The sequence below is a fragment of the Macaca mulatta genome, chromosome 12 (assembly GCF_049350105.2).
Source record: "Macaca mulatta isolate MMU2019108-1 chromosome 12, T2T-MMU8v2.0, whole genome shotgun sequence".
Classification (NCBI taxonomy): Eukaryota; Metazoa; Chordata; class Mammalia; order Primates; family Cercopithecidae; genus Macaca; species Macaca mulatta.
Genome location: NC_133417.1, coordinates 64,916,370 through 64,930,085, shown reverse-complemented (window position 1 = coordinate 64,930,085; position 13,716 = coordinate 64,916,370). Strand labels below are relative to the sequence as shown.

The 13,716-nt window shown below is 37.8% G+C and overlaps 1 protein-coding gene across 3 annotated transcripts in view; it reads left to right on the top strand.

Moving 5' to 3' along the window:
- Positions 1-12,948, top strand: part of ITGB6 (integrin subunit beta 6) — a 161,956-nt gene extending 149,008 nt beyond the window's left edge. For all 3 annotated transcript variants that reach the window (XM_077957099.1, XM_077957101.1, XM_077957108.1), the window contains one exon: positions 12,055-12,948. The gene's annotated coding sequence lies outside the window, so the exon portion shown is untranslated. The remainder of the gene's footprint in view (positions 1-12,054) is intronic.
- Positions 12,949-13,716: the final 768 nt, after the last annotated feature.

The following is a 13,716-nucleotide window of genomic DNA, read 5'->3' as shown; positions in this document are numbered from 1 at the left end:
CAGGTGGCCGCCTACAAGTGGTTGAAGTATGGCTTCTGTGATGGGCTGAGACTTGGCTACTCATTACAAGAGTAAGTTACAGTCTGTTTCCACACCCAGTTAGGTTACATCATTATATATGGAGAAACCTTTAGACCAAATTTACCAAGAGGCAGATTTAAGCTAAACCTAATTTAACTTAAGGTAACACCTACTGTTCTATGTACATTATACATGTTAACTCATTCAGAGCTCACAACAACCCTATGGGGGGGTATTATTTTTATCTCCTATTTTACAAGTGAGGAAACTGAGGCACAGAGATGTTAAGTAAAGTCCCCAAGTCACACAGCCTAACAGACTTTGAAGTGTCAAAGATAAACAAAGCCAGACACCACTTAAGGTAGAAACAACAGACTTTAATCAGTAATATGCTATTGCAATAGGGAAGAGCCCAGCATTAAGTGAACTCAACTTCCATTTATATGAAGCTTACTGAGCATTTTATTTTATTTTACTTTATTTTTATAATTTTAAGTTTTTGTGGGTACATAGTAGAGGTATATATTTAGGGTGTACAGGAGATGTTTTGATACAGGCGTACAGTGAGTAATAATCATATCAGGGTAAATGGGGTACCCATCACCTCAAGCATTTAGTCTTTCTTTGTGTTACAAACAATCCAATTATACTCTTTTAGTTATTTTGAAATGTACAATAAATTATGGTTCACCGTAGTCACCCTGTGGTGCTATCAAATACTACATCTTATTCATTCTATCTAACTATATTGTTTGTACTCATTAACCGTCACTCCTTCCTCTCCCTGCCCCCTCTACTGCCCTTCCCAGCCTCTGGTAACCATCCTTTTACTTTCTATCTCCATGAGTTCAATTGTTTTACTTTTTAGCTCCCATAAATAAATGAGAACATATGAAGTTTGTGTTTCTGTGCCTGGCTTATTTAACATAATGACCTCCAGTTCCATCCATGTTGTTGCAAATGACAGGATCTCATTTTTTTTATGGCTGAATGTAGTACTCCATTACGTGTATGTACCATATCTTCCTTAGCCATTCATCTGTTGATGGACACAGGTTGCTTCCAAATTTTGGCTATTGTGAACAGTGCTACAATAAACATGGGAGTGCAAATATCTCTTTGATATACTCATTTCCTTTCTTTTGGGCATATACCTAAGAGTGGGATTGCTGGATCATATGTAGCTCTATTTTTAGTTGTTTGAGGAACCTTCAAACTGTTCTCCATAGTGGTTGTACTAATATACACTCCCACCAACAGCATATGAGGGTTCCCTTTTCTCCACATCCTTGCCAGCACTTGTGGCCTGTCTTTTAGATAAAAGCCATTTTAACTGGGATGAGATGATATTTCATTGTAGTTTTGATCTGCATTTCTCTGATGATTAGTGATGTTGAGCACATCTTCATATACCTGTTTGCCATTTGCATGTCTTCTTTTGAGAAATGTTTATTCAGATCTTATGTCCATTTTAAAATCAGATTTTTTTTCCCCATAGAGTTGTTTGAGCTCCTTATATAATCGGGTTATGAATCCCTTGTCAGATAGATAGTTTGCAAAAAATTTTTTCCATATTGTAGCTCGTCTCTTCACTTTGTTGACTGTTTCCTTTGTTGTGCGGAAGCTTTTTTTTTATTTTTTTATTTTTATTTTTTTGACACAGGGTCTTGCTCTGTTGCCCAGGCTGGAGTGCAGTGGCACAAACTCGGCTCACTGCAACCTCCGCCTCCCAGGTTCAAGCAATTCTCCTGCCTCAGCCTCCCAAGTAGCTGGGATTACAGGTGCCCGCCACCACACCCGGTTAATTTTTGTATTTTAGTAGAGACAGGGTTTCACCATGTTGGCCAGGCTGTTCTTGAACTCTTGACCTCAGGTGATCTCTGTCAGCCTTGGCTTCCCAAAGTGCTGGGATTACAGGCGTGAGCCACTGTGCCTTTTAACTTGATGTGCTCCCCATTTGTCCATTTTTGCTTTAGATGCCTGTGTTTGTGGAGTATTACTCAAGAAATCTTTCCCCATTCCAATGTCTTGGAGAGTTTCCCCAACATTTTCTTGTGGTATTTTCATAGTCTGAGATCTGAGATTTAAGTCTGTAATCCATTTTGATTTGATTTTTGATGTCCAATTTTCCCAGCACCATTTATTTTGAAGAGACTGTTCTTTTGTCGACAATGTTCTTGGCAGCTTTGTCAAAAATGATTTCACTCTAGATGTATGGATTTGTTTCTGGGTTCATGTATTAGTTCATTCTCACATTTCTGTAAAGAAATGCCTGAGATTGGGTAATTTATAAAGAAAAGAAGTTAAATTGCCTCACAGTTATGCAGCCTGTACAGCAAGCATGGGCACCTCTGCTTCTGGGGAGGCCTGAGGGAGCTCTTACTCATGGCAGAAAGCAAAGCAGACGTCTTACATGGCAGGAGCAGGGAGTGGGGAGGTGCCACTTTTAAAACAACCAGCTCTCATGATTACTCACTCATTCACTATCATGAGAACAAAAATCTATACGCCAACAGCAAGCAATTTTATTTGTAGCTATTTATTTCTTTTTCAGATTGCTTGCTGTGGCATATGGATTTTTATATGTTGGCATACTGATTTTTGTATGTTGACTTTGTATCCTGACACTTTACTGAATATATCAGTTCTAATAGTTTTTTGATGGAGTCTTTAAGTTTTTTCAAATATAAGATCATATAATCTGCAAACAGGATAATTTGACTACTCTCTTTCCAATTTGATGGTCCTTTATTTCTTTCTCTTGTCTGATTTCTCCAGCTAGAACTTCCAGTAATATATTAAATTACAGTGGTGAAAGTGGGCATCCTAGTCATGTTCCATATCTTAGAGGAAAGGTTTTCAGTTATTCTCCATTAAGTGTGATACTAGCTGTGGGTCTGTCATATATGATATTCATTGTGTTGAGGTATGTTCCTTCTATACAAAACTTTTTGAGAGTTTTTATCATGAAGTTGAATTTTATTAAATGCTTTTTCAGCATCAATTGAAATGGTCATATGGTTTTTGTCCTTCATTCTGTTGATATAGTGTATCACATTGATCAATGTACATATGTTAAACCATCCTTGCATCCATGGGATAAATTCCACTTGGTCATGATGAATGATATTTCTAATGTGTTGTTGAATTCTGTTTGCTACTATTTTGTTGAGGATTTTCACATCAATGTTAATCAAAGATATTGGCTTGTAGTTTTCTTTTTTTGATGTTGCTTTGATTTGGGGATCAAATTAATATTGAACTGATAGAATGAGGTTGAAAGTATTCCCTCTTCCTCTATTTTTTGACATAGTTTGAGTAAGACGGTATTAGGTTTTTGGTTTTTTTTTTTTAATGTTTGGTAAAATTCAGCAGTGAAGCCATTGGATCACAGGCTTTTCTTTGCTGAGATACTTTTTATTATGGCTTCAATCTTGTTACTTGTAATTGGTCTGTTCAGGTTTTGAATTCCTTCATGGTTCAATCTTGGTAGGTTGTATGTGTCTAGGAATGTATCCATTTCTTCTAGGGTTTCCAATTTATTGGCACATAGTTACTCATAGTAGCCTCTAATGATCCTTTGAATTTCTGCAGTATTGGTTGTAATGTCTCCTTTTTCATCTCTGATTTCATTTATTTTTGGTCTTTTCCCTTTTTTTCTTAGTCTGGCTAGAGGTTTGCCAGTTTTATTTATCTTTGCCAAAAAAATATTTTCATTTTGTTGATCTTTTGTATTGTTTTCTTCGTTTCAATTTCATTTCTTTCTGCTCTGATCTTTATTATTCCTTTTCTTCTAATTTTGAGTTTGGTTTGCTCTTGCTTTTCCAGTACTTTGAGATGCATCATTGGGTTGGTTGTTTATTGAAGTTTTTCCAATTTTTTGATGTAGGCACTTATAACCATAAGCTTTCCTCTTAGTAGTGCTTTTGTTGCCCCCATGAGCCAATCACCTCCCACTGGGCTCCACTTCCAACATTGAGGATTACAATTCAACATGAGATTTGGGTGGAGACACAGATACAACCCGTATCAGGTTTTGATATGTTGTGTTTCTGCTATCAATTCTTTCAAGAAAATTTTCAATTTCCTTCTTAATTTCTTCATTAACTCACTGGTCATTCAGGAGCATATTATTTAATTCCCATGTGTTTATATAGTTCTTAAAATTCCTCTTGTTACTGATTTTTAGTGTTATTCCACTGTGGTCAGAGAAGATATTTGATGTAATTTTTTTTTTAATGTTGTGAGACTTGTTTTGTGGCCTAACATGTAGTCTGTCCTTGAGGATAATCCATGTGTTGAAGAAAAGAATGTGTATTCTTTGCAGCCATTGGATGAAACGTTCTGTATATCTATTAGGTCCATTTGGTCTATAGTGAAAATTAAGTCTGATGTTTCTTTGTTGACTTTCTGTCTGGAAGATCCATCCGATGTTGAAAGTGGGGTGTTGAAATCTCCAGGTATTATTGTATTGGGATCTATCTTTCTCTTTAGTTCTAATAGTATTTGCTTTATACATCTGGGTGCTCCAGTGTTGGGTGCATGTATATTTATAATTGTTATATCTTTTGCTAAATTGATGCCTTTATCATTTTATAATGACCTTCGTTGTCCCTTTTTATAGTTTTTGTCTTGAAATCTATTTTGTCTGATGTAAACATAGCTACTCCTGCTCTTTTTTGGTTCTCATTTGCATGGGATAACATTTTTCATCCCTTTATTTTTAGTCTATGTATGTTTTATAGGTGAAGTGTGTATCTTGTAGGTAACAAATCACTGGGTCTTATTTTTTATCCATTCAACCATGCTATGTCTTTTGATAGGTGAGGTTAGTCCACTTAATATTCAATGTTATTATTAAGTAAGGACTTGCTGCTATTATTTTGTTACTTGTTTTGTAGTCTTCTCTTCCTTCCTGTCTTCCCTTTAGTGAAGATGATTTTTCTCTGGTGGTATAAACTTCTTGCTTTTGATTTTTTGTGTATCTGTTGTATTTTTTTTTGAGATTATCATGAGACTTGCAAATAATATCTTATAACTCATTATTTTAAACTGACAAGAATTTAACATTGATTGCATAAAGAAACTAATTAATTAACAAAAAGAAAACTAATTTAAAAATCTCTATATTTTGACTTTGTTCCCCCTTTTTTCTAATTTTGTGTTGTTTCTATTTATATTTTATTGTACTATCTCTGTCTTGAAAAGTTGTAGTTATTATTTTTGATTATTCATCTTTTAGTCTTTCTACTCAAGATATGACTAGTTTACACACTACAATTACAGTATTACAATTTTCTGTTTTTCTATGTATTTACTCTTACCAGCAAGTTTTGTATGTTTAAACAATTTTTTGTTGCTTATCAACATCCTTTATTTTGAGATTGAAGAACTCTCTTTAGCATTTTTTTTATTATTATTATACTTTAAGTTCTACGGTACATGTGTACAATGTGCAGGTTTGTTACATATGTACACATGTGCCGTGTTGGTGTGCTGCACCCATTAACTCATCATTTACATTAGGTATATCTCCTAATGCTATCCCTCCCCCACCCCACCACCACACAACAGGCCCCAGTGTGTGATATTCCCCTTCCTGTGTCCAAGTATTCTCATTGTTCAATTCCCACCTATAAGTGAGAAAATGTGGTGTTTGGTTTTTTGTCCTTGCGATTGTTTGCTGAGAATGATGGTTTCCAGCTTCATCCACAGCTTCATCCATGTCCCTACAAAGGACATGAACTTATCCTTTTTTATGGCTGCATAGTATTCCATGTGTATATGTGCCACATTTTCTTAATCCAGTCTATCATTGACGGACATTTGGGTTGGTTCCAAGTTTTTGCTATTGTGAATAGTACCGCAATAAACATACGTATGCATGTGTCTTTATAGCAGCATGATTTATAGTCCTTTGGGTATATACCCAGTAATGGTATGGCTGAGTCAAATGGTATTTCTAGTTCTAGATCCTTGAGGAATCACCATACTGTCTTCCACAATGGTTGAACTAGTTTACAGTCCCACCAACAGTGTAAAAGTGTTCCTATTTCTCCACATCCTCTCCAGCACCTGTTGTTTCCTGACTTTTTAATGATCGCCATTCTAACTAGTGTGAGATGGTATCTCATTGTGGTTTTGATTTGCATTTCTGTGATGGCCAGTGATGATGAGCATTTTTTTATGTGTCTCTTAGCTGCATAAATGTCTTCTCTTGAGAAGTGCCTGTTCATATCCTTTGCCCACTTTTTGATGGGGTTGTTTGATTTTTTCTTGTAAATTTGTTTAAGTTCTTTGTCAATTCTGGATATTAGCCCTTTGTCAGATGGGTAGATTGTAAAAATTTTCTCCCATTCTGTAGGTTGTCTGTTTACTCTGATGGTAGTTTCTTTTGCTGTGCAGAAGCTCTTTAGTTTAATTAGATCCCATTTGTCAATTTTGGCTTTTGTTGCCATTACTTTTGGTGTTTTAGTCATAAAGTCCTTGCCCATGCCTATGTCCTGAATGGTATTTCCTAGGTTTTCTTCTGGGGTTTTTATAGTTTTGGGTCTAATATTTAAGTCTCTAATCCATCTTGAATTAATTTTTGCATAGGGTATAAGGAAGGGATCCAGTTTTAGCTTTCTACTTATGGCTAGCCAGTTTTCCCAGCACCATTTATTAAATAGGGAATCCTTTCCCCATTTCTTGTTTTTGTCAGATTTGTCAAAGATCAGATGGTTGTAGATGTGTGGTGTTATTTCTGGGAGCTCTGTTCTGTTCCATTGGTCTAGATACCTGTTTTGGTACCAGTACCATGCTGTTTTGGTTACTGTAGCCTTGCAGTATAGTTTGAAGTCAGGTAGCATGATGCCTCCAGCTTTGTTCTTTTGGCTTAGGACTGACTTGGCTATGCGGGCTTTTTTTTTGGTTCCATATGAATGTTAAAGTAGTTTTTTCCAATTCTGTGAAGAAAGTCATTGGTAGCTTGATGGGGATGGCATTGAATCTATAAATTACCTTGGGCAGTATGACCATTTTCACAATATTGATTCTTCCTATCCATGAGCATGGAATGGTCTTCCATTTATTTGTGTCCTCTTTTATTTCCGTGAGCAATGGTTTGTAGTTCTCCTTGAAGAGGTCCTTCACATCCCTTGTAAGTTGGATTCCTAGGTATTTTGTTCTATTTGAAGCAATTGTGAATGGGAGTTCACTCATGATTTGGCTCTCTGTTTGTCTGTTATTTGTGTATAAGGATGCTTGTGATTTTTGCACGTTAATTTTGTATCCTGACTTTGCCGAAGTTGCTTATCAGCTTAAGATTTTGGGCTGAGATGATGGGGTTTTCTAGATATACAATCATGTCATCTGCAAACAGGGACAATTTGACTTCCTCTTTTCCTAATCGAATACCATTTATTTCTTTCTCCTACCTGATTGCCCTGGCCAGAACTTCCAGTACTATGTTGAATAGGAGTGGTGAGAAGGGGCATCTCTGTCTTGTGCCAGTTTTCAGAGGGAATGCTTCCAGTTTTTGCTCATTCAATATGATACTGGCTGTGGGTTTGTCATAAATAGCTCTTATTATTGTGATATACGTCCCATCAATACCTAGTTTATTGAGAGTTTTTAAGATGAAGGCCTGTTGAATTTTTTTCGAAGGCCTTTTCTGCATCTATTGAGATAATCATGTGGTTTTTGTCTTTGGTTCTGTTTATATGCTGGATTACGTTTATTGATTTGCGCATGTTGAACCAGTCTTGCATCCCAGGGATGAAGCCCACTTGATCATGGTGGATAAGCTTTTTGATGTGCTGCTGGATTAAGTTTGCCAGTATTTTATTGAGGATTTTTGCATCGAAGTTCATCAGGGATATTGGTCTAAAATTCTCTTTTTTTTGTTGTGTCTCTGCCAGGCTTTGGTATCAGGATGATGGTGGCCTCATAAAATGAGTTAGGGAGGATTCCCTCTTTTTCTATTGATTGGAATAGTTTCAGAAGGAATGGTACCAGCTCCTCCTTGTACCTCTAGTAGAATTCGGCTGTGAATCCATCTGGTCCTGGACTTTTTTTGGTTGGTAAGCTGTTAATTATTGCCTCAATTTCAGAGCCTGTTATTGGTCTATTCGGAGATTCAACTTCTCGGTTTAGTCTTGGGAGGGTGTATGTGTCCAGGAATTTATCCATTTCTTCTAGATTTTCTGGTTTATTTGTGTAGAGGTGTTTACAGTATTCTCTGATGGTAGTTTTTGTTTCTGGGGGATCAGTGGTCATATTCCCTTTATCATTTTTTTATTGCATCTATTTGATTCTTCTCTCTTTTCTTCTTTATTAGTCTTGCTAGCAGTCTATCAGTTTTGTTGATCTTTCCAAAACACCAGCTCCTGGATTCATTGATTATTTGAAAAGTTTTTTTGTGTCTCTATCTCCTTCAGTCCTGCTCTGATCTTAGTTATTTCTTGCCTTCTGCTAGCTTTTGAATGTGTTTGCTCTTGCTTCTCTAGTTCTTTTAATTGTGTTGTTAGGGTGTCAATTTTAGATCTTTCCTGCTCTCTCTTGTGGGCATTTAGTGTTACAAATTTCCCTCTACACACTGCTTTAAATGTGTCCCTGACATTCTTGTATGTTGTGTGTTTGTTCTCATTGGTTTCAAAGAACATCTTTATTTCTGCCTTCATTTCGTTAAGTACCCAGCAGTCATTCAGGAGCAGGTTGTTCAGTTTCCATGTAGTTGAGCGGTTTTTAGTGAGTTTCTTAATCCTGAGTTCTAGTTTGATTGCACTGTGGTCTGAGAGACAGTTTGTTATAATTTCTGTTCTTTTACATTTGCTGAGGAGTGCTTTACTTCCAACCATGTGGTCAATTTTGGAATAAGTGCAATGTGGTGCTGAGAAGAATGTATATTCTCTTGATTTGGGGTGGAGAGTTCTGTAGATGTCTATTAGGTCTGCATGGTGCAGAGCTGAGTTCAATTCCTGCATATCCTTGTTAACTTTCTGTCTCGTTGATTTGTCTAATGTTGATAGTGGGGTGTTAAAATATCCCATTATTATTGTGTGGGAATCTAAGTCTCTTTATAGGTCTCTAAGGACTTGCTTTATGAATCTGGGTGCTCCTGTATTGGGTGCATATATATTTAGGATAGTTAGCTCTTCTTGTTGAATTGATTCCTTTTCCATTATGTAATGGCCTTCTTTGTCTTTTTTTATCTTTATTGGTTTAAAGTCTGTTTTATCAGAGACTAGGATTGCAACCCTGGCTTTTTTTTTGTTTTCCATTTGCTTGGTAGATCTTCCTCCATCCCTTTATTCTGAGCCTATGTGTGTCTCTGCACGTGAGATGGGTCTCCTGAATACAGTACACTGATGGGTCTTGACTCTTTATCCAATTTGCCAGTCTGTGTTTTTTAATTGGAGCATTTAGCCCATTTACATTTAAGGTTAATATTGTTATGTGTGAATTTGATCCTGTCATTATGGCTGGGAATGTATTGAGTCACACTTGAAGCTAACACGGCTTTGAGCCTTACCCAGTGTCCATGGCAAGTGCTGCCTGGCTACCACTGTTGATAATTCAAGGCCCAAAATCTCTTTAGTCAGCAGTTGATGAATCCTTTAAGGATTGGGTCCTTCCCTTCAAGGCAGCAGGTACCCTTCTGGCCCAGGGTATGTCTAGAAATGTTGGTCAGGAGCTAGGCCCTGGAATGGGGGCCTCACAACTCTCCCTAGTACCCTATCCTATCATAGCTGTGCTGATATATATGTTGTGAGACAAAGTTATCTTTATCCTTCCTTCTCATCTCCTCAAGCAGAGGTAAGGAGTCTCTCCTGGAGCTGTGAGCTGCACTGCCTGAGGTTGGGGGAGGGGTGGCACAAGCACTCCCTTGGCTATTCCAGCTGATGTATCATTGAATTGTATGTCCCCCAAGTTCCCTGGCCCTGAGCTCAGCCCAGCTCCAGGACTTGCCCAGAAACTGCAGTCCTTGTTGTGTAGACTGCCTTTCAAGTTTATTTAGGGTCCCAGAGCACTTTAGCCTAAGGTAGTAGAGCTTGCTGGAACTCAGGTTCTGAGTGCTGGCATGGGCAATTCCCCTCTGTCTAGAGCTGTAAATGCTCCTTCCACAGGCGGCAGCTGAATTCTGCACTGCATTGATTTCCACTGTGACAGGAAGCACTGAGTTCCAATGCAAAGTTCCACAATCACTGCACTCTTCTACCCCCAAATGTACAGATTCTCTGTCTGTACCATGAGGCTGCTGCCAGAGGATGGGACAGGGATGGCATTAGCAATTCAAGACTGTCTTTTCTACTCTCTTCACTGCTTCTTTCAATGATATGAGCTTTAAACTAGGTACTGTGATCACTCACCTGATTTTTGTTCTTATGTAGATGCATTTTTTGTGTGGAGAGTTTTTCATTTTGATGTCCCTTCCGCTATCCTGCTCCACCTCAGTTACTGGGCATTTTAAAGGGAGAGGAGGAAATCCAGTGGGGAGTGAGTGGAGGCTCAGGAGAGTCGGAGAAGTGAAAAATTACAAAAAGTGAGAAGGAGGTTTGGTCCATGTGAAATCCGTCTGAGTTTATTAACTGGTATTTATGGAAGTTAGGCTTCTACTCTCCCACAGAGGCTGGAGGACAAGTCCTATCTTCAGGCATCGGCTGGAACAAACAGTAAATTCTTTTGGTAGCCTTGAGTTTTGTCGGACAGGCACTTGAAGAGGGGTAAGGTCAGGGTCATCTTAGGGATGCAGACTTGAGTTACTAAAAATGGTGTTAGTGTTTTGTTCAAGTCTTTTTTTTTTTTTTTGACAGGGTCTCACTCTGTTGCCCAGGCTGGAGTGCAGTGGTGCTATCTCAGCTCACTGCAACCTCCGCCTCCTGGGCTCAAATGATCATCCCACCTCAACCTCCCAAGTAGCTGAGACAACAGGCATGCACCACCAAACCTCATGAATTTTCGTATTTTTTGCAGAGATGGGGTTTTACCCATGTTGCCCAGGCTGGTTTCATACTCCAGGAAGGAAGCAATCCACCCACTTCAGCCTCCCAAAGTGCTGGGATTACAGGTGTGAGCCATTGTGCCCTGCCCTTTTAAGTCTTTATAGGCCGAAGTTGAGGCCCAGTTGAAAAGAGAGGTCAGAGAAGACTGGCTAGAGTTTGGTCAAGGAGAAAATATTTGAATCCAAGCAACCTAGATTTGGAATGCATGCTCTTAATCACTATGCTATACCATCTTATAAATGCCCAGTTAAAGACGTAATAACGACACAAGCCACCATTTATTGATTATCTGCTATAACCAGCATTATGCAAAGCATATTTCAGTCCCTGACTAAATATGATCAGATATATAATATGTTTTGCATAATGCTGGTTGCAGCAAATAAACAATAAACAAACAGTACATGCATCTTATCATAGATCATATTTAAATGTTTCCCCTATTCTTTAGAAACTGAGCCTCAAAAAGCTTAAGGGATTTGCCAAGAGTAACTGAGTCTGTAAATTACAAAAGTGGAATTTGAACCTGAGCACCTCTCACACCAAAATCCTCAGTCTTAAACCCTGTTCTATAGTGATAGTCTCTTCTAGAGCTCACCTTGGCTTTGTCCCTTCTTTTGTATAAAATGAGAGGTGCTACTTTCTGCCCCTTGGTACTAAACATCTTAAGTTGCTTTTCCAGATACAGTCATGGATTTGCACTGATCCATGTGAACCTAACTGCCTGAGAGTTAAGTTAATACACCTGAGAACTGGGTTGGGGAAATGTTCTGCTCAGTTCTCATTCAATAGCCCTGTCTGTCACTCTTTAAACCAGATGGGGACTGCTACTATGCACATATGTGTGAAGTTTTATCTCAATATCATGAGTCCTAGGGATGGGGAAATTGAGGTTGTTTTGAGGTAGGGGTCTCAGCATGTCAAGGAATCTGTTCTTGGCAGCAAAAACTTCCATATCCATACTGACATTTTCTAGAAATGTTGCTCTTTTATGCTCACTTGGGTAGAAGTGTTGTCTGAAAGTTCTCTTCCCACAATATCCTTGCAGAGTTCACACACTGCTGTCCTGATGGTTCCCCTTCTTCCCTTTGGGGGCTGGTACTAGTGGAAGCAAATACTCAGCAGAAGGGGCCCCGCCTGCTTGACATGAGAGAATTGGAGGAAAAAGTGGACAACGTGCCAAAGCCAGGATGCCCTGCTTTGCTAGATGATTAATTAGAAGATGGAGACAAGGGTAAGAATGAGGGTGTGGGTGATGGCAAATGTAGCCAGAAAATATTAATGACCATGCAAGGAAGGTTCTCCAATATGGGTAATTCTGAAGCCCTTGTCTTTACTTTCTTTTTTTTTTCTCCCCTCAGAACAAGCTACTGGAGATACAAATTGGGATAAGTCTTTTTAAAATTGAAAATGGTTATCATTTAGTAGTTTTTTAAGAGATCTTCTTAGGCTACATTACATAAAGTACTCTGAATTCAAGGTGTAATTGCCTTTATGAAATGTCTTAACAAAACACACATATACACACGCATTTTAATGCTATCAATAAACAACAGTTTTTTCATAATTTTCTCTTTCATTAATAACTATTTTTGCACCATGTTTTTCTTTTAAAATAAAAAATTATGCCTCTTTTAGTTGTTCATCTCCTATAAGAAATAACTATACTCTACTATATTCTCTATAAAATACTATTAGTGGGATAATGAAAATTTAAATTAAATAAACTGTTAAATGTATTTTGCTTGCTTAGTTTTAGTACATTGAATATCCATTTCATCGTTTTCTAGAAGTATATCATATTTTGGAACCTTTGTTTATCAAAGTGATGGAATTGGAGATAAAAGATATAAATAAAAGAAGATTGAAAACACTGAGAATAATAAAAGATACGAACTTGTCATAGAGGCAAAAAATAAAATATATGATGTTTCTCTCTGAGGCTTCCTTGGTCTTAGCCACACATGTTCAGTCAGTGTTTGATTTAATCAAATTTAATATCCATTTGTAGAGACAACCAACACACGCTTTAATAAAGCTTTATAATTCATTCAACAACCTGAAAATAGTTCCAGTTCCAGAGAAACCCAGGGAAGCACCCAATATAATGTCATCCTATAGTTGCAGAGCAACTTTCTCAGCACAAAGTTATCATTTTAATTCCTTGGCTTAGAATTAGTCTAAGATTAAGATAATTAGCCTTAGAATTAGATAATTTAGTAACCGATTATAAATATGCATGTCTTAACTTCACATACTAAGTTCACAGGGGAGAGATAGCAATCTGATGGACACTCCTGTTCTCAGCTTGGTTCTGTGTTCTATAAGTACTGCATATATCCTCACCGATTCCCTAGAGTCATTGTGAGGATTAAATGAAATAACATTTTCAAGTATTTGACCTAATATGCTCAATAAATGGTAGCTGCATTCATTAACTGAGTGCCTCTAATAATCATCCTCTTAGAAAAAAAGCAGAGTACCCAAGGTTGGGGGTCTAGGTATGATTGGAGAACTGGTGAAGGGGGAAGGTACAACAGAAGACAAGTTTTAAAGAACCATTAGGTGCATGAAAAACAGTAACATTAATACCATGAGTTAGATCAGGGGTTCCCAATCTCCAGGCTGCACAGAAGGAGGTGAGTGGCAGGCAAGCTAAAAAAGCTTCATCTGTATTTACAGCCACTCCCCATTGCTTGCATTACTGCCT